The 27,830-nt window shown below is 42.5% G+C and overlaps 1 protein-coding gene across 3 annotated transcripts in view; it reads left to right on the top strand.

The window, feature by feature from the left end:
• The window catches only part of ndst2a (N-deacetylase/N-sulfotransferase (heparan glucosaminyl) 2a), a 565,725-nt gene that overhangs the window by 200,518 nt on the left and 337,377 nt on the right, over positions 1-27,830 (top strand). The window contains exon 3 of one of the 3 annotated variants that reach the window (XM_041176608.1): positions 25,373-25,453. The exons of the other annotated variants lie outside the window; for them this stretch is intronic. The gene's annotated coding sequence lies outside the window, so the exon portion shown is untranslated. The remainder of the gene's footprint in view (positions 1-25,372; positions 25,454-27,830) is intronic. 3 annotated transcript variants of the gene reach the window in all.

Raw genomic sequence — 27,830 nt, 5'->3', positions numbered from 1 at the left:
AGTGATAATCTTCCAGTCTTCCTTAGACACATGGCTGGTGCCAGAGGACTGGGCAATTACGAATGTTACACCCTTGTTCAAAAAGGGGTGCAAGGGTAAAGCCGGCAAAGACAGACCAGTCAGTTTGACTTCAGCCGTAGGGAAACTTTTGGAAACTATAGCTCGGGACAAAATCAGTAATCACTTAGACAAGTGCAAGATAATTAAGGAAAGCCAGCATGGATTCATTAAGGGAAAATTATGTTTAACTAAGTTGCTGGAGTTTTTTGAGGAGGTAACAGAGAATGTTGATAAGGGCAGCAATATTGATGTGGTGTATATGGATTTTCAAAAGGTATTTGATACAGTGCCACACAACAGACTAGTGAGCAAAATTCTAGCTCATGGAATAAAAGGGAAAGTAGGCACTTGGATAAGAAATTGGCTGAGTGACAGGAAACGGAGATTAGTGATAAATGGCTGTTTTTCATATTGGAGGAAGGTTTGTCTGGAGTTCCCCAGGGGTCAGTGTTGGGACCTTTGCTCTTCCTGATATGTGTTAATGATCTAGACTGTGGAGCCCAGGAATGATTTCAAAATTTTTCAGATGATACGAAGATTGGAAATGTTGTCAACTGTGATGAGGGTAGTCTTGAACTTCAAAAGGACATAGACATGTTTGTGGATTGGGCAGACAAGTGGCAGATGAAGTTCAATGCAGAGAAGTGTGAGGTGATTCATTTTGGCTAGAAGAATATGGATATGCAGTATGAAATAAAGGGAGAATTTCTAAAGGAGGTGCAAGAAGAGGAGGACCTTGATGTATATGTACATAAGTCATTGAAGATGACAGAGCATGTTGATAGAGCAGTTAATAAAGCATATATTGTTTTAGGCTTTATTAATAGGGGCATTGAGTGCAAGAGTAAGGAGGTCATGTTGAATTTGTATAAGACACTAGTTAGGCCTCATCTGGAGTACTGTATCCAGTTCTGGGAAGCATTTGAAGGCACTAGAGAGAGTACAGAGGAAATTAACAAGAATGAGTCCAGGGATTAAAAAAAACTGTAGCTACGAGGATAGATTGGAGAGGTTGGGACTGTTTTCCTTGGAGAAAAGAAGGCTGAGGGGACACCTGATCAAGGTATTCAAGTTCCTGAGGAGTATAGACAGGGTACCAGGGTTCCCACTCAAATTATTGGCAAAAGGAGTAAAAATGATGTGAGGAAAATTTCTTCCACCCAAAGGGTGGTTGGAGTCTGGAACAAACTTCCTGAGGGAATGGTGGAGGCAGGTTCGATCGAGGTATTCCAAAGAGAATTGGATTGCTACCTGAAAAGAGAGACTGTGCAAGGTTACGGGGATAAGGCAGGGGAGTGGGACTAGGTAGAATGCTCTTTCAGAGAGCCGGTGCAGACTCGATCGGCCGAATGGCCTCCTCCTGCACTGTAAAGATTCTGTAATGGGCTGAATGGGCTTCTTCTATGCTGAAAGATTCTATGATTCCATGAATGGTTGCCGAAACTCCAGGCCATGGCGTCTTCACCTCCTGTTTGAACTTCTCGAATGTGCTTCTCATCAACTTCTGTCCTTCTCAGACTTGTCCTAAGTGCCCTTCACCTTGACCTCAAGCTTTCCTTTTGAAAGCCAGACTCCCCACCACCCTCGGCAAGCTTCAGAGTCATTGTTCACCCCAATGGAGCCTGGATTCTTGCCTTCATCTCTTTGTGGCCTGGTCTCACCCAAGCACTGTGACCTTGTCCAGTTGTTCCGCCCACTTTTAGTTTATCGCAGAATGAGCAGGAAGCCGTAAGTGCGGTTAGCATTTTGGGTGAGACCCTTTAACAGAACTTCCGCAGTTCTCGTGAAGGGCCAGACCAAAACAGGTTGATATAGCAATTCAGAATGTTAACCCATCATCTTCAGGATCATGGTTCAAACCCATGATGGACAATAAAGGATTGCAATGAAACTCTTTCAACTTAATTCCTAGTGGGTGTGAATCCAAAGGCACAGAACTGCCAGATTCTTTGAGAATTGGATAAATATTTAGCAGATAAGGGGGAATAGGATTGGAGTTGGTAGTTCTGGCATAGAGCTGGAACCAGCATAGGCACAAAGGGCTGAATGGCTACTGTTTGTGCTGAAACTTTGACTACTCTGCACACAATAAGTTTTTTGCTAAAGCTAATAGAATGTTATCATTTATTGTGTAGGGAATTGAATACAAAAGTAGGGAGGTTATCCTTCAGTTGTACAGGGCACTAGTGAGACCACATCAGGAGTACTGTGTACAGTATAGGTCTCCTTATTCAAGGAAGGATATAAATGCATTGGAAGCCGTTCAGAGAAAGTTTGCCAGACTAATACCTGGAATGGGTGATTTGTCTTATGAGGAAAGGTTGGACAGACTAGGCTTGTATCAGCTGGAGTTTAGAAGAGTAAGAAGCAACTTGATTGAAACATATAAGATCCTCCTCTTTCTTATCATGTCCACGGACAGTCAATACATGGCCCAGCCAGAACTGGACACATTTTTGTGCCTTGTTGAATTCGGCAAGATCTGCAACAGTGCAGGGTTCCTCTAGCGATAGACATTGCAGGAGATGTTGCATATAAGATCCTGAGGGGTCTTGACAGGGTGGGTGTGGAGAGGCTATCTCCTCTTGTGGGAGAACCTAGAACTAGGGGTCACTCTTTAGAAATAAGCGGTTGCCCATTTAAAACAGACGGGGTGAAAGTTTTTCTCTGAGGCTCGTGAGTCTTTGGAACTCTCTTCCTGAAAAGGCAGAGGAAGCAAAGCCTTTGAATATTTTTAAGGCAGAGGTGGATAGATTCTTGGTAAACAAGAGGGTGATAGGTTATCGGGAGTAGGCTGGATACGGATTTGAGGTTACTATTTGATCAGCAATGGCGGAGCAGGTTCAAGGGGCTGAATGTCCTACTCCTGCTCCTTGTTCGTATGTTCCAATGTTTGTTTGCTGTTTTTATCACTTCTGATATGGATTGCCTGATGTGTGTTTCCAGCAATGTTTTTGTTTTCATCTCCACAGATACCCTGCATTTCAATTTGATTTTCTCTGCTCCTTTCTATCTTGAGATGTAACTTTTTTCATTGCTGAAGTGAGAATTGAAAAAGTTGTACTGCAAAAAAAAAAACAGGAGTGGAATCCTGACTTTGTGTTTGTGTTTGATTTGGATGTACGATATCTGAGAATTAGTTTATGCTGTGCCTACTTTACTGATCAGGTTACTGGATATAGATCCAAAATAAACTCCGCATGTCACGTTGGATCCTGGTCAAGTGGCGCCTCGATTTTAAAATACTCATCCTTCTGTTCAAATCCTGCCACGGCCTCTCCCCTTCCTCTCTATCTTTAACCTCCTCCAGCCCCGTAACCCTCAGGTCTGAGCATTCCTCCATTCCAGACCCCTCGAGCAACCCCAATTTTAATCACTCCGCCATTGGTGTCTGTGCCTTCAGCTGTCTAGACTCTTAAGTTCTGGAATTCTTTCGCTAAACCTTTCCTACTTTCTCTTTGTCTCTCTTATCTCTCTCACTTTCTCTTTCCCTCCCTCCTTTCTTTCTTTCTCTCTCCTTTTCTCTCTCTTTTTCTTTCTCTCTCTTTTTCTCTTCCCCTCTCTCTTTTTCTCTCTTTCTCTCTTTTTCTCTCTCTCTTTTTCTCTCTTTTTTCTCTCTCTCTCTTTTTCTCTCTTTTTTCTCTATCTCTTTTTCTCTCTCTCTCCTCCCCTCCTCCTCCTCCCTCTTTCTCTGTCTCTCTCTCTCTCTCTCTCTCTCTCTCTCTCCCTTAAGACATTCTTTAAAACCTACCTCTTTGACCAGATTTTTGTCACCTGCCCAAGTATCTCTCTTTTGACCTGGTGCCAGGTTTTATTTGGTAACATGTTTCTGCAGTGCCTTGGGATGTTTTGTTATATTAGAGTCATTGTATAAACGCAAGTTGTTGTGGTGAGCCTGAAGGATGCTGTCGATTGCATTCAGAAGAGGGAAAGGGCATCTCTTCTGGACAACAGGAAAAAGGAAACAGTGTCGAGGGTGTGAAGTGATGCGTCAGGGAAGCAATTATTCAGGCTTCGGATGGCATTTGCCACTGCTGTCCCCTGTCCTTTGCTGAATTGCTGCCAACTTATGGATCTGAATCCCAGATCGTTCAGTGGCCTGTGACAACTCTCTTGATAGCCTTAAATCTGGGGCGGTTGCTGTGATTACAAAACAAGCCATTTTACCAGTTTTATAACGAGCTTCTTCCAAGCGGAAATTAAGCACTGAATCAGGAATTTAACCATCTCTGCAAATACCCCATCAAAGCAAATCTATCCACCAAACTTCTGCTGTAAAACTGTATATGCTTGGGTTGACATTTCTCCAGGTAGTGTTTTTTTAAGTAATGGTGAATAAGTCGGTGGACTCATGCGTACGCTGGAGTTATTACTGCTGATCGGAATTGTGTAGTAACTTAGCCTCGCTAATTAACTAAATAAAGAAGTGGAGAAGGAGGAGGACCTCCTCGTGAACCTGCTCCTGGGCCTGGCCAAGTTGGCCATTAACAGGTCCAGGCAGCGGGCGATCGACGGGGCAGCCCCGCCCGAATGTTTGTCCCTCTTCCGCGGCTACGTTCGCGGCCGGATGTCCCTGGAGAGGGAGCACGCGGTGTCTGCTGGCACTCTCGAGGCCTTCCGTGCCCGGTGGGCACCGCGGGGACTGGGGTGTTTTGTTGACCCCTTTAATCACATTTTGATTTAAAGTTTGTAAGGTTCCTTTAAATTTTGTTCTTGGTTTTACAGCTGACCTGAATTAGGGGCTGTGCCTGATTTATCCCAATTTGTTTGATTTGGTTTAATTGGTTTCAATTAAAAGATTATCTCGGGCGGATAGTCGTCAAGTTGCTCTGCACAAGATCCCCCTCCCTGAAATGTGGTGGAAAAATCTATGTTGTAAAAGCAAGGCTGCCACAAGTCCAGGCTAGAATGGAGATGATCGGGCAATTGCTCCATAAAGCAGGTGCCTTGCTTAGATGGGATTTAGTCTGATGGCTCTGGATGATGGAGCTGCCACATAATGTATGTTGCCTTTTTGTTAATGGAATTGACACCAGTGTGCCAGGTGATGCTGGGCTCAGAGCAGGACTTATGGTAGACCTTGCAGTCAACAGGGCCTATTTTAAAGCAAAACAAAGTCTATTTGCTCATGCAGACAACAAACAGAGTCTATTTAAACAGTGCAGTGCAGCAAAGAGACTATTTAAACAGAGTCCTCCAAACTACAGCAAACAGAACTCATGACCTAAACTACAGAAAAGTCTCCTGATAAAAATTAGGATTGTTCCTCCAGCAAAATGCAGTAAGTGGAGGATAGCTACAATGCAAATTATGTGCATAAAATCAATTTCATTTACAGAAATGAGGTCACCAGGCATGCTTTATGGGTTAATTGCCCAATCATCTCTGTGCTAGCCTGGACTTGTGCTGTCATTACATGCAGCCTTGTTTTTAAGGCCATAGATTGTTTAACAGCTTTTCTATACCTTCATTGCTGCTATTACTAGATGCACTCAAAGGGGATGAAATCACAGTTCATGATGGTGGTAATAAATGTGTACCTTTCATATGATGTTCTTTTGCACTCTATTTATAGCATGGCTGTTAACCGTGGAATTCCTCTCTGTGCCATAATTTAAATGAGTGAATCTGCGTTGAAAATAATGCAGAGAGGGATCTTGGGCCAGTGTGGTGACTCACCCCCATTGCAGTAATTGAACTGACTGCAGCCACAGCTGATCAATAGGAATGGTGAAAGCTCAATTCTCTCACATCCTGAGCTCGGTTGGCTCGGGGGATGTTTCACTATCGTCCCCAAGCAGTTTCTTCTTCTCAGTTTAAAACTTTCAGGAAAATTATATGCAGGCAGCAAAAAATAAATCCTAAAAAAAGTAGAATTATTTATAGTCCTGCATTTGCTTGTGACATTCTCCTTCTCACCCCACCTTATCACTGCGTTCTGAAGTAGGCTGTTACCTTTTTTGGTTTGCCTTGCACTTTCTCATTTATTTGGATTTTTTCCTGTAAAATCCAAGAGTTCCTGAGAACCAGCCATGCTAGGAGAGCTGCCCTGGGTAACAAATCAATAGATTGTGTGAATAAGAAAGATGGACTTACTGCCCTTCACCTTGACACCCATTAGCTTGTTTTCTGTGCACGAATATACAGTGAGTCACTTTCGACCTTGGACTGAAAAGATTGTGTTTTGGATTGTACGTGTCCACATGTTGCCCAGTTCCAGCAGAAACTATAAGTATTGTCAGGCATTTTATTTTGACTTATGCAGTCATTTCGTTTCTGTCAACTACCACAAAATATTCAAATAGTTGTGTGCAGTGTGTTTGTACTGCACACGATCCCTGCTGTGTTCCTTCGAATCTGGCTTCCTTCTCGTACCTGACTTTCTTCACCCACCATTAGTGGCCGTGCCTTCAGCTGTTAAGCTCTTGAATTCCCTCCCTAACCCTCTGTCCCTTGCCTCCTTTAAGATGCTCTTTAAAACCTACCTCTTTGACCAAGCTTTTGGTTCCTCGTCCTAATATCTCCTTCTGTGATTCAGTGTCACGTTTGGTCAGATAACACTCCAGTGAAGCTGGAATCTATAAATTCAAGTTGCTTTGTGTGACAGTCAGATTCCCCATGTGTGCAGCTGTACAAATTGGCATATATTCTGTACTAAATTATGAAATCAATGTGGGGAACAGATAAGTCAACAAAGCTGGGATGTCGATATGGAGAACAAAACCCTTGATTAGTTCTATTCTGTACTTGCCTTGAATGTGGGTGTTTATTACTCCATATTAACATTGAATTGTACAGCTTGTTCATCTCCATGAGAGAAGCTCTCTCTTATAGCTACCAGGTAAACTCACCTTCAAATAACCTCCTCCTCCTTCAAGAGCCATGCCCTAAGAGGGCCTTGGCAACCAAGGACTTTCACTGGATTGGCCCATGATTACACTTGGCAAATTACTGCAGTGGTTTGCCATTGCCTTCTGCAGTATGGCTGCCCAGGAAACTCTCCTGCTCTCACTGCCTGCTATGAGGCGTATTGGAAGGATTTATGGCCTGGTTGTCAACCTGTTTGGCCACTTTACAAACACACCTTCTGCGGCCATCAGGTCCTGAAGTGAGACTTGAGCTTGGAGGTAGGGATGTTACCCACTGCACCATAAAACCCCCTTCTCAAATAACCTACAAACTCTAGATTATGAAGGAACTTCAATTTCAATTACATTGGTCAGAAGCAAGGGTGTGGGGTGAGGGAGGCGGGGTGGGAAAGGGTGGGGGGATTGTGTAGCTGACCAGTGTCAGTGTGAAGAAGGTGAAGGGTGAATGTAAGACAGATGTGAGGAAGTGTAATCCTTTACACAGAGGAAAGTCAGCAGTTGGAATGGGTTAATAGGAGGGAATGGTTGAGGTCAAGATACAGGGTTCAAAAATTAGATGGATTCACTATAGGTAATAGTCAAATGGTCTGCTTTTTGTTTAATAATTAACACAGTCATGTTTGGAAGTCAAGTTTTGTTTCGGGTGCTATGAGGCGACCGGAGGCTTGGATTTGTGACATGCACGTTCTGTACCCAACATGTGTGGCTCATAATGTGTTTGGCACCATAAACTGGGCACATATTTAACTGCTGTACTGGGAGTGATGTTGTGGCTGCTGAAGATGCCCTGTGCTTTAAAGAAGGTCACAATGACCTTGAATGAGCCAGACAGGCAGAGCCACACAGCAGGGAACATGCAGCTTTATAAATTGGTTGCCTCAATAGTGAATTTGAGAATAACATGCATGTTATTGCAGATTGGTGTCGTCAGATGTGGCATTTTGATTCCAACTAGGAGCAATATTGTACTTGACAGGACTGCCGAACTTCATTATAGATAGATTATGAAAGGAGAGGGATTTGTCCTCGATTATATCTGCGAACATGGGTGGTTTTAGCATTCCGCTCCACGCATCCATCCTATTCAGACACCAGTGATTTAGGATGCTGGAAACATTCATTTTGAATAAGTGGTTTAACCTGTTACTTGCCTACAAAGCGACAGTGACTGCGTGTGAAACACAACATTTCTGAGAGGACTGATAAGGTGTTTTATATATAACTAAAAGCCTTTTACTTTCCTTTTGCACTGTCCACACTAATTATTGACATTGCCCTCTGAAGGGCAAATGGCCAAACCGTTTGCCATTACCTGAGGAGTTGTTTACAAAAGGTACCGCTTATGAAATATTGAGCATGCTGACTTATTTCAGGCACATATGCGAGGCAGGAGCTTTGTCATATTCACAAGTTTCCACCAGCCCCTTTCCAATGGTTTTGACTCATGGGCTCCAAATTAAAGACACCCAATCGCTCCAGGAATTGTTCCAAAGTTGGCTGCTGCAAATGAGTCCACAGAAGAATCCAGCGATGGAAACCTGGAGGCAATACAGCTCCTTGCTTTCTTGCAGGGAGATTTTACCCCCCATCCTTACCATTATCCAGGAATGATTAATTCCAGAAGTCTCCAGGAATGATTAACTTTAGGACACTGCTTCATTTGTGTTGAATGTTTTCTTTTATTCCTTATAAAGACGTTGGGAGCTGTGGAGAAAGGCTGTTTGACTGAGAGTAAAGGATCATCTAAACCTGTTCGGCTTTCAGTTTGGTGTGGGAAGGTGTGGGCTCTATGAGGTTGAACATGTTGGGCGAGGGTGTGGTGGTTGGTGGCAGGAGGTCCCACAATGAAACCTCCAGGAATACCTGCAACCAGAGTTGGCAATCCCATTCCTTATATCAGGCATATCACATTCACACTAGCACACCCATTATAAGGAATGGGATTACCAATTCTGTATACAACTTTCTTTGGTGAGGAATGGGAGGGAAATTGTTCTCTGTCTGTCCTCTTGCTGAATTGGACCTCTCCTGCACCATCCATTACTGAGTGAGGGTGGACCCGGCTCCCAGAGCTCTCCCACTTTCAATGTAGAACTGGTCACCTAGGACACACCACTGCCTTTCTCACATCCCCCTTGCCTGCTTTTGTAGCTCAGCAGTTTGGGAGATGCAAAATGTTGACCCTTAAAGGCAGCTAAATCTTCCAATTCCTTCTTTAGAAGCAAGTGCCCCAGAGACAGAGAGAAAACAAAGGATTTTATTTAAACTGAAATGAGTTTGGAATTTTACATTAAAAGGTCAGCCAAGACCTATTTGAATGGTGGAGCAAGCTCAAGGGGCTGAATGGCTTCCTCCTGTTTCTACTATTCCTACTTTTCATGTTAAGCTTGTGTTTTCAAGCTGGGGATTCAGATTTCTAGCAGGCTGGGATTAAGCATATCATGGGCTGTGAGCACCATGTCTGGTGAACCCTTTGAAGAATAATTGTCGTCTTTAGGTAATTAGGTCGGGGGTGTCGTGGGGGGTGGGGTTAGCCATTATTTTCCTCTTGGGGGTGGTCCCTGAGGGTGTCAGCAATATTAACAGTGAGTCAATGACGCGATCCAGTTCAAAAAATATCACTGACATAACCCACAATCTCATGAGGTGAACTCTAATTAATTATGACAAATTAAAATCCAAAATTTGCTGTAGTGAATTAAGTGTCTGAAAGCTTTAAGAGCAGTTAATAAAATTTTATAAATTATTTGACGGTGTTTAGTGTTTTATGATGAGAAATAGGAATTCATTAGAACATTTAATTAACTACTGAGGTATGAAACTGATAGTCAAGTAATATTTAATAAATAATGTCTAATGTCAGCTTAGTCTTTTTAATTAATCTTAATGTAATTTCTAGATGTACGCACAGCATTGCCACTTAGATACGTTTATTGGGTTAGTTTGATGTAGATGAGCTATTCTGACTTGCCAGCTGGGATTTGGTATCTGTATCAGACACTTGAAGTAAATGTTATCCAATTTGAGCCAGTAGATCGCAGCGTTGCTGATAGATTCACCAACATGTTTCTGCTAGCATTCATCTTACACCTTTTGTATGTCTGTGTACGAGATTTTGACAGCACCCCGTGTTGGTTTTAGTACCTGTAAACACTGTTGCTTCTCATGGAAAACCTTTCTCATTCCCACTACTGGTTTCATCTTGGAGTTAGGTTGGAGGTGCCAGAAAGGAGTAGGATGTTTGTTTGGAAGCACCTGCTCTCGTTGAGAGAAAGGATAATCATTTCCCGAAGGTAGAAAAAGACCAGCCTTTCATCATGAATGGCCACTTCGATATGGAACTTGGAGGAAGCCTATGAAACCATTCCTAGCCTACACCAGTAGCTTCAAGACAGCTAGGAAGACTAGAGCAGCATGATGAGTAGTAGCAGTGTACTTGCTCAGCAAGACAGACCTTTAGTCTCCTTCAAGGCTGTGATCACAATCAGAGTATCTTACAGCACAAAGGGAAGCCATTCAGCTTCTCTTCCCTTCTGCTGGAGCTTCAAATCAACAATCCAGTTAATTCCACTCCCCTTCTCCATCCAATTCAAGTATATACAGCAACAGCTTGTATTTATATAGCATCTTTAACATAGTAAAACAAAGGCACTAGATATGATATCGTTTGTTTTAGTTGCTGGAGAATTAAAATGGGATGGAATCCAATTGTATATTGGATTACAAGGAGACATTTTTGAAGTTTTAAAGGTAGCATATCTGTGTATAATTGGAAAACAGTATTCCCAAGTCACACGCAAAGTGTACAAGGAATGTCCTGTTCAAGTGCACATCATGTTACCATGATTCTGAAATTTTGTCAACAAAAAAAAAATAGCATTTATAGACACCACATGAAAGACATGCTCAGAAAAAAACTCTTTCATTACCTGACTAGTTACAAGATCCCTTTGGGAGCCCCCCTGAATATCACTAAAGAGATTATATTGCTTCAAAATTATAAAACATTAGTATGCCTTTGTAATACAACAGTACATTGTGCTTGGAAGTATTGCTGTATATATTGCATGCCATTTTTATTGTTTTGTTCCCTTGCGCTCTTGGAAGCATAATTTTCCATGTTTGAGGTGTGCTCATCAATAAGAATCAGTTTTTGCATATTGCACAGTCGTTTTGGCACCACCATTTTGAGCAGAAACATGTTGATTTTTTTTTAAGTCTCCTGTTTCTCTTTCTTCCCCTCTTCGTCTTAGACAGTACTTTAGGATTGAGGATGACTCGCTTCCACTCCCACTCCATGTGAGACAAAACCTTTTCACACAGCGAGTGGTTCGGGTCTGGAATGCACGGCCTGGAAGTGTGATGGAGGCAGGTTCAATCAAGGCATTCAAGAGGGATTAGATGATTATTGAATAGAAACAATGTGCAAGGGTACAGGGAAAAGGCAGGACAATGGCCCTAGGTCAAAACGCTTATTTGGAGAGCCAGTGCAGACACGATGGGCCGAATGGATTCCTTCTGTGCCATTAAAGTTCTGTGATCCTGAGATCACAGAGTTCCAAGATGGGCTGATTAGTCCAATGCACGATCTGCAGACTTGACCACATGTAGGGCAGGTGGTGCTTGAAGGGTTGGGTAGATGAGTTTGATATCTTCCCAACCTCTATATAGTTGATGTAAATAACGTTTCAAGAGGAAGCTAGTTAAACATGAGGGAAAAAGGAATAGTAACAGAGTCGGATGAAGTAGGGTGGAAGGAAGCTCGTGGAGTATGAACAACAGCATGGACCAGTTGGACTGAATGGCTTGTTCCTGTCCTTGTGCATTTGATGTAATTCTACATTTCCAACTAAACAAGTTGCATTTAACAAAAACCCAAAGCCTGTCCACCATCTACAAGGCACAAATCAGGAGTGTGATGGAATACTCTGAACTTGCCTGAATGAGTGCAGCTCCAACAACACTCAATAAGCTTGATACTATCCAGGACAAAGCAGCCCAATTGATTGGCACCCCATCCACCACCTTAAACATTCATTCTCTCCACCACCAAAGTACAGTGGCAGCAGTGTGCACCATCTACTGCAGCAACTCACTAAGGCTCCTTTGACAACATCTTCCAAATCCATGACCTCCCTTTGGAAGGACAAGAGCAGTAGATATAAGGGACCACCACTTACTAGTTCCCTTCCAAGCCACACACCATCCTGACCTGGAACTATATCGGATGTTCCTTCACTGTCACTGGGTCAAAATCCTGGAACTCTCTCTCTAATAGCACTGTGGGTGTACCTACACCACATGGGCTGCAAGAAGGTGGACAGTTTGAGCAGACAGCTCACCACATCCTTCTCAAGGGCAATTAGGGATGGGTAATAAATGCTGGCCTAGCCAGTGACACCCACATCACGTGAAAGAACATGAAAAGAATTTTGAAAATAACTGCATTTAGCTGGGCCACGCAAGGTTGATCTTGGTTGTATGTGACCCATATTTTGACACTGTGCAGTCCCTTTAAGATTGCTATGTGGTCATGCACATCTTAAACAGACCCCACAGTGTGTGTCTTTTTTCTTGCACCACGTGATCTTTTCCAGATCACCTTATTAACTGCACGGCTTAGAGGAAACGTTGGCTGGGACCTGTGTTAAACACGTGTTTTAAGGATATTTGTTGAGGGTTCAAAGCAGCTGTGCCACCAGGATACAGTGAGGATGAGGGAATAGGGACCCAAAGTGGTATTCAGAGACTAGCACTTGTCTCTTCTTTATTACAAGCACTCCTGTGGGCTCGCACCCACAGACTTCCAACTCAGTGGCTGAGTTTCACTGCTAATTTCTAACATTGCTTTGTTTGTATTTCTTTGATTTAAAAATTATTAGAAGGATATGTTAGAGTGAGATGAAGTAAATCGAATAGGAGGCTTGTGTGGAGCATAAATACTGTGGGGTATGCTTGCTTCCCTGCTCTAAATTCTATGTAAAAGAGAGTGTAGGATGTTAAAATTCGATAGATATAACACTAGGCTCTTGTATCTTTATTTTTCACATGTTTGTGCTGAGGTTGGCAGAGTCCAATGATGGACAGGATAATTTGAAGATAAGACTGTGTCAAAAGAATATTCGGTACTGTACATCTTTCTCATTTCCTTAATAATGAAAATAAAAATTGACTCGTTTCCCTTGGGGAAAATGCTGTCAGTTCTGCTGCCCTGTTCTATTTAACCCTTGCCAACCCGTGACAGTTCTGAGAATAACGCTGGTTATGATAATTCTGGCTGGTTGTGCCTCCATGTGAGCAAGTGGGTGCGAAACCCAAAATACAGGGGCTGTCCTCCTGGTGCTGTGGGTTAGCTCAGGCTTTTGGCAGAAGAGAGATGATGTGATTCAGGTGGTTCACATTAGGAAGGGTTATGAGGAATATAAACCTGTTTTCTATGGTTATGGAATCCAGGATGAGGAAGGTACATGATTGAATTTAAGAAATTTAGAGCAGGAAGCAAAGGGGGAAAGAATTACACATTACATTCCAGAGCCTCACAACTAATCATAATTGAAGTGGAGATCAAAAATTGGTTTAAAAAGTAGGCTAGAGAGGTGGCTAGAGGAAGACAGAGAAAGAATATAGGAACAGAATTGGATTAGGACTCTGTAAGCTTGCCAGTGTGTCCTGTGTGAGTAGGACAGCAGTGTTGGAAGCTTCTTTGACTTTGAGATGTACCCAAGCCTTGCTCTCGCCTGACATTCAGTTGCCGTTGGGGCAATCCATTCAAGGCAACTCAGTGAAGAGGAGAGATTGCCTCTGGGAAATGTTTACATTTGTGGCCAAATTAACCTAATCAAATTTGAATTAATGACCCCCGAATAGTTAATGGCTAAAAATAAACCCGGAAATCCTTGTGGAGGGGTGGTAATGGGAATGAGGGTGAACTGATTCAAAATACAAGTGTTTTTAATATTCAGTGTATGTGCTAGCATCTCAAACTATAATTTAATCTGAAAATGTGGCATCAGATTTGTAGGCTGCGAGAATGTAGACCAGACTGATTAGAACACCGGTGAATCAGTAAAATTAAAGTGAATAATTGGGAAAAGAATGGTGGTATCGGTTATGGAGAAACAGTGGGAGAATTAAGATTGCATCTCTCAACCTCCAATAAAAAAACAAACCTCTTCTCCTGCTCGGTCATAACTTCCTTATATTTAGTCTTGTTCTCGATCTCTCAGCCACTGGAAACGGCTTGCTTCTGTATAGTCTGTCCTATCCCATTATAACATGAAATGCCTTCATAAAATCAGCCCTTAATCTCCTCTGTTCTGACAAAAGCAACCCCAATCCTTCAAGTTTCTCTTCATATTTGGGGAGTATCATCATGAACCTGGGCAGCTGCACTCTCTCTATTGCCACGGCATCCTTACCATAGTGTGAGGCCTAACCTGCCCATTGTGTTCCAACCATGCGTTTACTAAGGTTTCAGATAGATTCTGCGTAACACAATGAGACTTTCATCCTAATGGGCATCGCTAACCTTTCTCATGTGTTCGTGTGCACCTCACTGCTGTCATGATCTTGCGACACACAAATAGGCTAATGCATTCTGTTCTGACCACATTAACAGGGGCAAGCTGACTCCTCTATTTGTCACACCCTCGAGTTGCTTAATACAGAGTTTGAATTTAAAATTCAAATTTAGGGTTAGGGTTAGGGTTAGGGTTAGGGTTAGGGTGATATTATCAATTTAACATGTATCTAACTGTTTACAGCTTGGTGCAAGAAATAAGCCATCCAGCAGCCAGGTTCCTTAAGTTAACAAGTAAAGAGTTGGGGCAGAATCTCCCCCTCCCCACTGCCCCCTATCGAGTGGTGGGGGGGGGGTTTGGCAGGACCAGGCGCGCATGGGTGGGTTCCCAATCTGACCCAGTAGGGGGTGCACCGCCATTTTACGTGGACAGGCCAATTAAGGCCCGCCCAGTGTGACGTCCACCAGGAAGCGCTCAGCGCTCCCTGTGCGGGCTGGAGGGGATGGATTCCCTGAGCCAGGAGTGGGCTCCTTCGCCCATGTGTGTAAAAGAGTGCACAGATCTCCCCGAGGCAAAGTGCTGTCTCAGGGAGATTGGCTCAGGTTTCAAACAGTCAATAGAGATTAGAGAAAGAATTACTGACATGTCCCCTCATGCCACTGTCACATGAGCTGGGACATGTCAATTTCTTTTATTTATACGTTTCAGACAAATTTTGATACCCTCAATGAACCTCATATCGCCCGTGGATGAGGTTTCATGTTTTTCCTGAAGCCCGCCAGGGCTCCCGGTCTGTCCACCAACCTTAAGGTTTGATCGGGCAGGACCATTGATCACTTTAAATACTTTATTAATGGCTTTAAGTGGCCATTGACAGGTCGGCGGGTGCACAGCTGACTCGAACCCGTGCCCGCCGACCTGAAAATGGAAATGAAGCGGGGTGAGGTCAGGACACACGCCCGATGTCACCCCACGTCATTTTATGTGACTGGAAGATGCAGCCCTTGGTTTTCTTGCTAAACCTTACTTGGGTAAAGATGCGGAAATTAACAGAGGGTTTAAAATGTATGAATATGTCCAATTTGCCACAAATGCAAAAGAAACACACACGCTATCCCCCCCCCAAGTATGTGAAAAATAAGTAAAACTCATGCAGAGTATCAGATATTAAACATTTGGCCAAGTAACAAATAAAGTCAGGAAAAAGATCATTCATGGAGTATCCAGAGGGTTATTTGCAGCTGAAGGGTCCCGGTCCACAGTAGCTGCTGGTTCTTGGGGTTTCTGACTGGAGACAGTGGTGTTGATACGGAATTCTCCTTCACCAACTCTCGGTTTGTAGCAATGAGGTCTTCTGGCGGTTTTTTCAAATCGCAAACAGCTCAGCTTTGAAGAGAGATGTTTCAGAAGAAAGAGAGATGGGGTAAGGCTATTGCCCCTGTCTCCCTGACTATTCAAAATCCAGTATTTTTTTCACACCCAAGAGTTGGATCACACGACCTCTCTCAGTTCCATTGACTCTGTGGCCAGGATTTTTTGGCCCTGCTGTAGTGGGACCCAGCAAAGGTGATACAGCAGGCCAGCCAATAGGCCACTGATTTTCAGTGGGACCAGACCATCCCGACAGTGGGTGTGGCTGGAAAACCCCGCTCTGTGTCTCCATAAAGCAACTTGTGTCCTTTGCAAATGCAACATAGCAGCTGCTATAAGCCCAGTATCCTTTTGTTTAGGAAAAAGGTTCATTACAAAAAACAGTTCAATACATATGTATGTCCAGCCAATGACATTATAAATTCATATTTTATATAACACTTCTTCATAATAGTTCCCCTATATAATGGACGAGAGTTCAAAGTAATTCATTGCATTTGACGCCCTTTGGGATTTTTGAAGGAGGTAAGTAAGAACTTCAGAAGTGTGAGTGTCAATCTTTATCTTCATTACAAACATACCCTCTGCAATTTAAAAAAAATAGACTGTTCTGTTCTCTGGCTGTACTGATTGACCAACTTCCTCCCAATTACATCTTCTCCCTTTATGACCCAACTTGCTACCATTTAATGATTTATATGCAGAGATAAGGCCCCTCATTAAATTCCTTGCATTGAAGCTACAAAGTTGTAAGTTTGACCATTTTTTTCATTAAACCAGTCTTTGGCAAAGTCCTTCAATTAAAATGTTCAGTTCTGTATTTTTTGCAGAGTTTAAATACAAATGTGATTTGCACAGAAAGGGAGCTTTTTATTGATGACCATAATTTATTCAGTTGGTAATCAAGAGTCTAATTGCTGAGGGCTGAATCTGCACAGAGTTCATAAAAGGGAAACATGATCCAACACGGGTCCATCTCCCTATTATCCTGAGACTGACACTATATATTGTCCTGAGTTTATTCACTTAGCGGAGCTTATCCATTATAATGTCCAGATGTCGGGATTGGTGCAGTCCATATGTTGAGTTCTTAAATAGAGAACCTGCTTTCAATACATGATACAGTAGCCTAGTGGTTAGTGCACTGTACTGGGAACTTGGGTTGGGAGTTCGAATCCTACCACAGGAAATTGTCAAAATTGAATTCAATAATTTTGGAAAGTAGGAGGCCAGCCAGGAGAGAATTGCAATAGTTGTACCGAGAGGTAGTGCGAGTGTGGATGGCTGTTTTATTCACTCTACATGTTGCTAGATGCAAGGAATCATGCACATCTGACATGAATTCTTGACAAAAAAAGGCACATTTTCCAGCTATTTTTAGCTCATCAATTTACCACAAAGGAAAGAGCGAGTAATTTGGTTGTCTAGGCTTATTAGGTATGAAAAACGCTGTTCTGCTTTTGACATCTCTAGGTTAGTTGGGATTGATTCGTTTGATTAAAAATTTTTGCTTTGCTGCTATGTTTATGTGACAATCCAAAATCTATCATCAATAATTTCAATATCCAGATTCATGAGTATTGTGGGGAATGAGGACAGGAGAGAAAATGGGTCAACCTTTTTAAACTTTTGATAAATTCTAGTAGCTCCCTTCCTCTGGCTGTAAAGAGAGCTGGAGAAAAGAGGGGCTAGTGACATGTTTAGGTATAAATACTATCATCCATCTCATAATTTAGTGATTGTAATAATCATTTAATAAACTTTCTCTCTTGAGACATTCAGATGGCCAAGATCCAATACACCATTTATGTGTTCACATGTTTTTTTTATAAATGATACTGGGGATTGAGCAGCTCAAAAACTGGGTCTGGTTAAAGGAGATTAGATAATTCCCCTGTCAATCATACCTGGAGGTGGCTGGGATTGGTTTTAAACACTTAATTTGTATTATGTGGCTATTTTTCCCTCACTGCATTTTGTTGGAGCAATAATCCTACTTTTAGAGTATCAGCCTTGGCTTAGTGAGCAGCACGATTGCCTCTGAATCATGAGGCCCTGGGTTCCAGTCCCACTCCAGGGCTTGTGCACAAGAATCTATGTCGAGCAGATTGCATTGCTGGGATAGTGCTGCACTGTCAGAGGTGCCATCTTTCATACAAGACATTAAAGATTTGTAAGACCACATGGTTCTATTTCGAAGAAGAACAGGGGAGTTCTCCCTGGTGTCCTGGCTAATATTTATCCCTCAATCACTGTCACAGCGTAGGATTATTTGGCTGTTATCACATTGCTGTTTGTGGGAGTTTGCTGTGCACAAATTGTTTGCCATGTTTTGTACATTACAGCAGTAACTACAAGCCAAAAATATTTCATTGGCAGTAAAGTACTTTGAGATATCCAGTGGTTGTGAAAAGTGCTATATAAATGCGAGTCTTTTTTTAATCAGGAGGTTTATAGCATGGGTCATGGGTTCTGTTTGCTGTAGTTTGTAAAGACTCTTTAAATGGACTCTGGAATGGTTGCTGGAAAATAACCCGTTTGCTACAAGTCCTCTGTTGCTCCCGCTTTGTCATTGGCTGACACACTGGTTCTTCACTGCAGTAGAGGTGGGGATGGGATCTAATAGACCTTTCAGAGAGCAAGTATGAATGATTATTCACCTGGCCAGTCATAAGACCATAAGACATCGGAGCAGAAATTAGGCCATTTGGCCCATCGAGTCTGTTCCGCCATTCAATCATGGCTGATAAGTTTCTCAACCCCATTCTCCCGCCATCTCCCCGTAACCTTTGATCCCCTTACCAATCAAGAACCTATCTATCTCGGTTTTAAATACACTCAATGACCTGGCTTCCACAGCCTTCTGTGGCAATGAATTCCATAGATTCACCACTCTCTGGCTAAAGAAGTTTCTCCTCATCTCTGTTCTAAAAGGTCTTCCCTTTACTCTGAGGCTGTGCCCTCAGGTCCTAGTCTCTCCTACCAATGGAAACATCTTCCCCACGTCCACTCTATCCTTTCAGTAATCTGTAAGTTTCAATCAGATCCCCCCTCATCCTTCTAAATTCCATCGAGTATAGACCCAGAGTCCTCAAACGTTCCTCATATGTTAAGCTTTTCATTCCTGGGATTGTTCTCGTGAACCTCCTCTGGACCCTCTCCAGGGCCAGAACATCCTTCCTGAGATACGGGGCCCAAAATTGCTCACAATATTCTAAATGTGGTCTGACCAGAGCCTTATAAAGCCTCAGCAGCACATCCCTTGAAATAAATGCCAACATTGCATTTGCCTTCCTAACTACCGACTCAACCTGCAAGTTAACCTTAAGAGAATCCTGGACTAGGACTCCCAAGTCCCTTTGTACTCCAGATTTCTGAATTCTCTCCCCATTTAGAAAATAGTCTATGCCTTTATTCTTCCTACCAATGTGCATGACCTCACACTTCCCCACGTTGTATTCCATCTGCCACTTCTTTGCCCATTCTCCGAACCTGTCCAAATCCTTCTGCAGCCTCCCCGCCTCCTCAATACTACCTGTCCCTCCACCTATCTTTGTATCATCTGCAAACTTAGCCAGAATGCCCTCAGTTCCTTCATCTAGATCATTAATGTATAAAGTGAAAAGTTGTGGTCCCAACACTGACCCCTGCGGAATTCCACTAGTCACCGGCCGCCATCCTGAGAAGGACCCCCTTATCCCCACTCTCTGCCTCCTGCCAGACAGCCAATCTTCTATCCATGCTAGTACCTTGCCTCTAACACCATGGGCTCTTATCTTACTGAGCAGCCTCCTGTGCGGCACCTTGTCAAAGGCCTTCTGGAAGTCCAAGTAGATAACATCCATTGGTTCTCCTTTGTCTAACCTCGTTACCTCCTCAAAGAATTCTAACACATTTGTCAGGCATGACCTCCCCTTGATGAAACCATGCTGACTTTGCCCTATTTTATCATGCACTTCCAAGTATTCTGAAATCTCATCCTTAATAATGGACTCTAAAATCTTACCAACGACCAAGGTCAGGCTAATCGGCCTGTAATTTCCCATCTTTTGCCTCACTCCCTTCTTAAAACGGAGCTTACATTAACAATTTTCCAGTTCTCTGGGACCCTCCCTGACTCAAGTGATTCCTGAAAGATCACCACTAACGCCTCCACTATCTCTTCATCTATCTCCTTCAGAGCTCTGGGGTTTAATCCATCTGGTCCAGGTGATTTATCCACCTTCAGACCTTTCAGTTTTCCTAGCACCTTCTCCTTGTTAATGGCCACCATACTCACCTCTGTCCCCCAACTCTCTTGAACTTGGGGGATGTTACTCGTGTCTTCCACTGTGAAGACTGATGCAAAGTACCTATTCAGTTCTTCCGCCGTTTCTTTGTTCCCCACTACTACTTCTCCAGTGTCATTTTCCAGCAGCCCATTGTCCACTTTTGCCTCTCTCCTACCCTTTATATATCTAATAAAATCTTGCAATCTTCTTTTATATTACTGGCTAGTTTACCCTCTTATTTAATCTTTTCCCTCCTTATTTCTTTTTTAGTTGTCCTCTGTTGGTCTTTGTAGGCTTCCCAATCCCCTGTTTTCCCACTGCTCTTCGCTGCATTGTATGCTTTCTCTTTAGCTTTTATGCGGTCCCTGACTTCCATTGTCAGCCATGGTTGCCTCGTCCTTGTGTCATTCGGTCATAATGTGGCACAAGTTTATTAGAACACAAAATGTTTTACAGCAATGGCTATTCAGGCAGAATATCTGAAAGGGAATTGGGTAAGAATTTAGTGAAGAAGAATATCAAAGGATATGGAGAAGAGGCATACCTTTAGAATTCCAGCTAGACAGCTCCAGTTCAATAGCTAGCACCATCACTTTAATAACATCATCACCGCACTCACCATCCTGATTTGGAAATATATTGGCCATTCCTTCACTGTCGCTGGGTCAAAATCCTGGAACTCCCTCCCTAACAGCACTCTGGGTGTACCTACACCACATGGACAGCAGCGGCTCAAGAAGGCAGCTCACCACCACCTTTTCAAGGGCAATTAGGGATGGGCAATAAATGCTAGCCCAGCCAGCGACACCCAAATCCTGTGAAAGCATTTTTAAAAATGGGTGCTGGAACTGTCATGTTGGATCGAATGGCCTCCTTGTGAATTCTATGATTCGACCACTACATAGAATGTTTCCCCAGAAAGCTTGCATTGGCATCATGTAGAGGAATAAAGAAATAACATTTCGCCCTGCAGACACCACCTTTTACAAATATATATCCAATTCTCTCCTGAAAGCTGCTGTTGAATCTGTTTCACCACCCTTTTCAAGCACTGCAATTCAGGTCACAGCACATCCCTCATACTCCATCATCCTACATCACCTGTGTACGTAGTTTGAATTGTTGCCAGCAGAATGTAGATTAATTTTCTGTGTTCACTTTCAGAATGCCTTGTTTAGAAAAAATCCATCCCTTAATTTGAAGGTTTTTTTGGGCAGTAAAGACTAATGGATGTGAGGGTCTTAATTCATTCTAATTCCAAAATTTATACAGCTTCACTGTTTGACTGTGAAATGTGGGAAAATGCAATTTGCATAGCTCAGTGTTAATACTGGATTGTTCTTTAAAGGGAAGAACTGAAATCTTATACTGTGTGGTTCAATCAATAAAGCTGTGGGTTTCTCTACAATAAAGTGCTCTTAGCATCTTCCAGCTGTGACAGCATACCCAGAGATAATACTAACCAAGAATTATTTTTGTTCATTCTGCTTCTATCAGGTAACATGTAATTCTGCACTGTTGGCATGTCCTCTAAATAAACTCCAGGAGAATAGTGCTAATATTGCTGCAGACCTGCCAAATGGGAACTCAGTTTGAAACACACCCGCCCTGCTAAAGTTCACAATCTGTTATTTTCTGGGTTTTTGTGGTTGTTGGCAAAGCATCCACCCCTGGGTGAGCACTGTGCACAGCACCAAATGAAGGCAAGGCTGCCAATCCAATGTGCGGGGCCAGTAACCTCAGCAGGGACACCACCTCTAACCCACAGCTGTTTGATCTGGGTTACATCTTTGAGGTCTAGAGTTGACCATCATAGAATGGTCACAGCACAGAAGGAGGCGCCCATTATGTCTGTGCTGGTCCTTTGCAGGAGCAATTCGCTTAATGCCACTTCCCCACCTTTTTTCCATAGCCCTACAATTCTTTTCCTTTTCAGAATGCTCGCTTGCTGTCTCTCGCTCGCTGTCTCCCCAAGTGCCATGCCCTGAAGGGTTATTGGCGACCATTGACCTCCAAGTTAATCTTGCTCTGGAGACGTGGATCATCTTCGTTGGTGGTACATTTATCCAATTTGTAAGGCTCTTTAGAAAGACCGTTTTTTGCCTATCTTGATCTCTTTTACCATCGATCTTTCCCATTCACATCAGACTTTCTAAATTATGATTTCTTATGATATGCCCAAGAAATTCCAGCTGTCTCTTCCTGATCTTAGTCAGCAGAGTTCATTTGGTCTCAGATTTTACTAGCACCTCTTCATTGGTAGTGTGACTTGCCCAAGATATCTTCATTATTTGCCTCACAAACCACAACTCAGCAGCCTTGTTTCTTTTCAGTTAATGGCCTGAAATCGTGTAAGCCTGGAGAACTTAAACGAAGAGAGAGAATGAGATTCAAAGTTCACACGTTAAGATTTAACATGAAAAATAGTGTGCACTTATTGGAACGAGTTTAGAAACCAGCTGGTCATATTTTAAAGAGGGAATTAATCCAAGAAACTGAGTTTTGATTACATATATACAGTAGATGTACATGTATATGTAGGATATATTTCACAATATGCATTCAATGATTTCTGTCATGTCTGGGCAACAGACACTGTACAATGACTATTATTATAGGGTAGTATTATACTTCCTTGTTAAGTAACTGCTGGTTTTCCCAAAAGTAATTTGTAGCAGATTTCAAGGAAATGTTATAAACAGGGTGCATATTATGGAGCAGTTTCTTTTTGCATGAATATTTCCTTTTCTGTTCTGTATTTCACATGTTAGAAAGAGAGAGAGAAATACCCGGGTGAGGATCTCCACTCCCACAATTTCCCAGATTTTCCCTTTTCTTCTCCCACGTTGGGATGGGGTTCGTTGGGCTTTGGCAGGACCCTCAGTAGCTTGTCTAAGTGGCCATTTCTTCTCTGCTAGTCTCCGTGGTGGGTATTGGCCAGCTATTTCACATTGGGTGGCTCCACAGCTGAGCCAGCCCACGCAGGTCTCCAGTTCGCCCACTTGCCAGCAGCTTTCACTGGATGGAGATCAGGATTGAGAACTTACTTCATTTTGCCCCTTGTTAGGGATGTGGCCAGTTGTACACATTTCCACTATTTCTTAGCTGAGGTCAGTTAGCTCAGCAAAGACTAGCTACCGAACTTGGGACCTTTAACAATGGGTATGAGAGGCTGACAGACCAATAGGATGACTGCTTTTACTCTGATCTTCAGATCTCTGAAGGCGGAGGGTCATGTTAGTGGGGTGGTGAAAGAGGCATTTGGGACACTTGCCTTTATCATTCGAGGCATAGATTACAAAAGAAGGGAGGTCATGTTGGAGTTGTATAGAACCTTGGTGAGGCCACAGCTGGAGTACTGTGTGCAGTTCTGGTCGCCACATTATAGGAAGGATGTGATTGCACAGGATGTTGCCTGGGATGAAACATTTAAGTTATGAAGAGAGGTTGGATAGACTTGGGTTGTTTTTGTTGGAGCAGAGAAGACTGAGGGGCGACCTGATCGAGGTGTACAAGATTATGAGGGGCATGGACAGGGTGGATAGGGAGCAGCTGTTCCTCTTAGTTGAAGGGTCAGTCATGAGGGGACATGAGTTCAAGGTGAGGGGCAGGAAGTTTTGGGGGGATGTGAGGAAAAACTTTTTTACCCAGAGGGTGGTGACGGTCTGGAATGCGCTGCCTGGGAGGGTGGTGGAGGCGGGTTGCCTCACATCCTTTAAAAAGTACCTGGATGAGCACTTGGCACATCATAACATTCAAGGCTATGGGCCAAGCGCTGGTAAATGGGATTAGGTAGGTAGGTCAGGTGTTTCTCACGTGTCAGTGCAGACTTGATGGGCCGAAGGGCCTCTTCTGCACTCGTGATTGTGTGTGTGATTCTGTGATACTTTCGTCATAAAGCCGTAAGAAATTCGAGAAATAGGGCACCTGACCCTCAAACCTGCCCCTCCATTCAATAAGGTCACGGTTGATCATCTCTCTCCATTCCACTGTCACCAGATCACTCGATTCTCTTTGTACCCAAACATCTATCGCTGTCGACCCTAATACCTGAGCATCTAGAGCTTACCGGGGTGGAGAATTCCAAAGATTCACAACCCTTTGAGTGAAGAAATTTCCCCTCCTCTGTGGAGAAGGGCTGACCCTTACCCTGCGACGACACCACCTAATTCTACAGGCTCTAGTCAGGTGAAACAGCTTATCAGCATCGACCCTATTAAGCCCTCTAAGCATTTTATATATTTCAATGAGATCATCTCTCATTTTTTTCTGAACTCCGGGAAATGTTGGCCCATTCCACTCGTTCTCTTTTCACAGCACAATCCTATCGTCTCAGGAATTAACCCAGTGAACCTTTGTTACACCCCCTCTAAGGCAAGTACTTTTTTCTTGGGTAGAGAGTCCATAGCTGTATGTAGTATTCCAGATGTCTCACCATAGTTTCAGCAAGACTATCATACAATCCCCTTGTGAGAAAGGCTAACATACTATTTGCCTTCCTAATTGTTTATTTGTGCCTCTGTAATTCACTTACTCATGTTGCCTAATTGTGAAACAGAATAGTTACTTTATCTACTTCAGTGTAAAACATGGTTCCATGCGAATGCTTCAAAATACATTTGCATGGATTCAGAATGAGCAGATGGAATCTCTCCAAGGCAATAATAGCCACACAATTGCGAACCTCTGGACTGCCAATTACAAAGATTAAGTATAATGAAGTATAGCCACTAGTGAAGCCTAATTTTTGTGCCTTATCCGATACAAATAAACTTTTCAAAATTGCTGTGTCATTGCCAGATGTAAAATCAGAAGTAGTTTGGCCTTTAGCTTCATTCTCCATTTGGTTAGGGTTGGAGACTGAAATTAGCTAAGCCATTTTTTTAGATCAGGATTTTTAGTGATAGTTAAATGAGTATCATTTCATTCAGAGAGGTTTCAAAAAAAGGGCTTGAATTGTGAAAGGCTCAGTTATTGCAAAATGATCTGCCAAGCAAAGTTCAAAATAAAAGTTCAAAATATGTTGGGAAAGGAAAGACAGTATGAGAATATGAGTGATTGAAATGGAGGCGATGTTTAAATCTAACAATGCTGGAGTAAGGAAGGTAATGGTGAAGCTGGAGAAACAAAGGTAATTGTTTTGAGTTTACATGGTGTCTTAGTCACATGATGCAAATGCATGATGGGCAAACATGGCAACCATTGTGTACACCTCAAGATCCCACAATGAATATCTCAATGAACAGCTCTGTATAATTTATTTTGTTTGTGTTTGTTGAAGGGAGATTGGCAGCCAGGAAGCTGGGAGAATGTGCTACTTTTCCCCCAACATTGTAAATGTTCATCTGAGAAATTGGAACAGGTAGGTGGGGTCTGAGTCTTAACATCTCTTAACAGAGGGTGACACTTGTGATGATTTGATGCTCCATCAGTACTGTGCTGTAGTGTCGCCTAGGTTTCAGCTTGAACAGACCACTTTCTGTCTATGAATGTTCAAAAGAAAGGGAAGAATAAGAAATAATTAAGCAAATGGCACTATTGATTGTAATGTTCAATGGTTAATTGATTGTGTTCATTTGTTCACTGGTTTATGTTGACTAATTAATTGCTTGAACCTGTGGGTGGAGCTAGAGAGCTCAGAAACTGACACCTCACAGAAGACTCCAGAATCTGGGCTGAGAACGTGTGTAGAAATCCTGTAATTGCTGAGATATTTTAAAGCACTCTAAGTAAACCTGTTGTGGATTTAGAATTAGTGTCATCTCAGCATTGCTGAGATAAATCAGATATATAAGATTTACAGCAAACTGGCAAATGCAGACCATTGATGACTAAAAAAATGCCATAAGTTTAGTTAGTGGACGGTGGGAGGCTATAGTTGGATTATGAAGCAATTGTGATATCAAAGCATTTGTACATGAATGACCAAGTGTAGGCAAAAAATTGCAGTCAGCACTATGTTTTACTCATTTCTTATTTTAACAAACCTTAACCAAACTAACATTTCATACCACTTTAAGACATTAGTTAGTAGGATCGACATTATTATTGCAAGGTTGGAGTCATGGGAATATTGGTGAACACACTGTAACAAGGTTTAATCCTCATAGGAGGCATATCTGGAGCACTTGAAGTGCATAATGTAACTTTAAGCCTGGAGGCAAATGTTAAGGTGTAATGATGGACAATGTGATGTCAATGACCATTTATTTGGTTGCTGGGTACATGCATAAAACTGTTCATTTTCCATTGTTAAGAAGGTAGAATGTAACTGAGAGCTACAACCATGCAGACTTTAAATAGCCCCCTCTTTGTCACTGAAAAATGTTAATAACCATGGAACAAACATATTTAGGAAAAACTAAACAGTTCCCAGCCCTGTTCTGGTGTTGTTTGCTTTTTGTGTCTGTGAATGGTGTAGTTCAGCACTGATTGACTGCTTCCCATTTGGGGGAAATGACTGCACTTTTAATGAGTGTAGAAGCTAAATATTAATCTGTCAGATCATTTCTGGCACTTCTGCATGGAGCATTAGCACATTGTTGTCTTTACTGCTGCTCTGTGTTGATAATATCTCAGACTAGTGGGAGAATGTCCAAATGAAGATTTTGCGCTGTCTCATTGAAGCTGCATGAATTCTTTTGAAGTGGGGGGTTTTGCATTGGGCAATTAATGTTTTTTCTTTTGTGGGATGTGAGCATCACTGGCAAGGCCAACATTTGTTACCCATCCCTAATTACCCTTGAACTTGAATATGAATTTAACCTTGAGTAGCTTGCTAGGCCATTGTGAAGGGTAGTTAAGAGTCAGCCACATTGCTGTGGTTCTGGAGTCATATGGAGGCCAGATCAGGCATGGACAGCAGGTTTCCTTCCCTAAAGGACATTAGTGAACCCGATGGATTTTTATGACATTCGCTGATAGTTGTCATGGTCACCATTACTGAAACTAGCTTCATATTCCGGTTTGTTTTATTAATTGATTTAAATTCCACCAGGTGCCATGGTGGGATTTGAACCAATGTCCCCAGGGCATTAGCCTAGGTCCCTGGATTACCAGGCCAGTGACATAACCACTCTACCACCATCCCCTCAATATTTTGTCAGTGTTACACACATTTAAATTGGCCTGTTTCTGGACAGCACATTCATTGATTCCTACTGGTCCATGTTTATATTACACACTAGTCTCCTCACATCCCTCTTCATCCCACCCTATCAGCATAACTGACTATTCTTTACTTCCTCATGCATTTATCTAGCTTCCTCTTAACTTCATCTATGTCATTCACCTCAATTGCTCCTTGTGGTAGCTTATTAAGTATTAACATAGGTGTAAAAATTACCTCTTAAACCTATTTTATTTTTTCACTTATTCTGGGATTCATTTAGCTTCAACACTAACAAAGCAAAATGAAATTCCATGCCACCACATTGGAGTGTCTAGTGTCTAACAGCAGTGGCCCATGTAATTTTGGACATGTCCAGAGAGTAAAGCAAATGTTTCTTGTCAGGGAGTGAAGGGAAATTGGGGGAGGAAAATATTTATTTATAGAGACCTGTGTTTCATCTCTCAAACAATTCACATGCAAATGAATTGCATTAAAATCTTTATTATCCGGCAAGCATGGGAAACGGGTGATGCCAATTAATCAAAAAAATGCAGGTTAACGGAGAGTGTCATTTACTAATGAATATAGCTCAATACTTGTAGCATGTACTAATCTGCAAGTACTCAGG

The sequence above is a fragment of the Carcharodon carcharias genome, chromosome 28, assembly GCF_017639515.1.
Source record: "Carcharodon carcharias isolate sCarCar2 chromosome 28, sCarCar2.pri, whole genome shotgun sequence".
NCBI lineage: Eukaryota > Metazoa > Chordata > Chondrichthyes > Lamniformes > Lamnidae > Carcharodon > Carcharodon carcharias.
The sequence above is the reverse complement of the archived record's forward strand: the minus strand, read 5'-3'. Positions and strand labels throughout refer to the sequence as shown.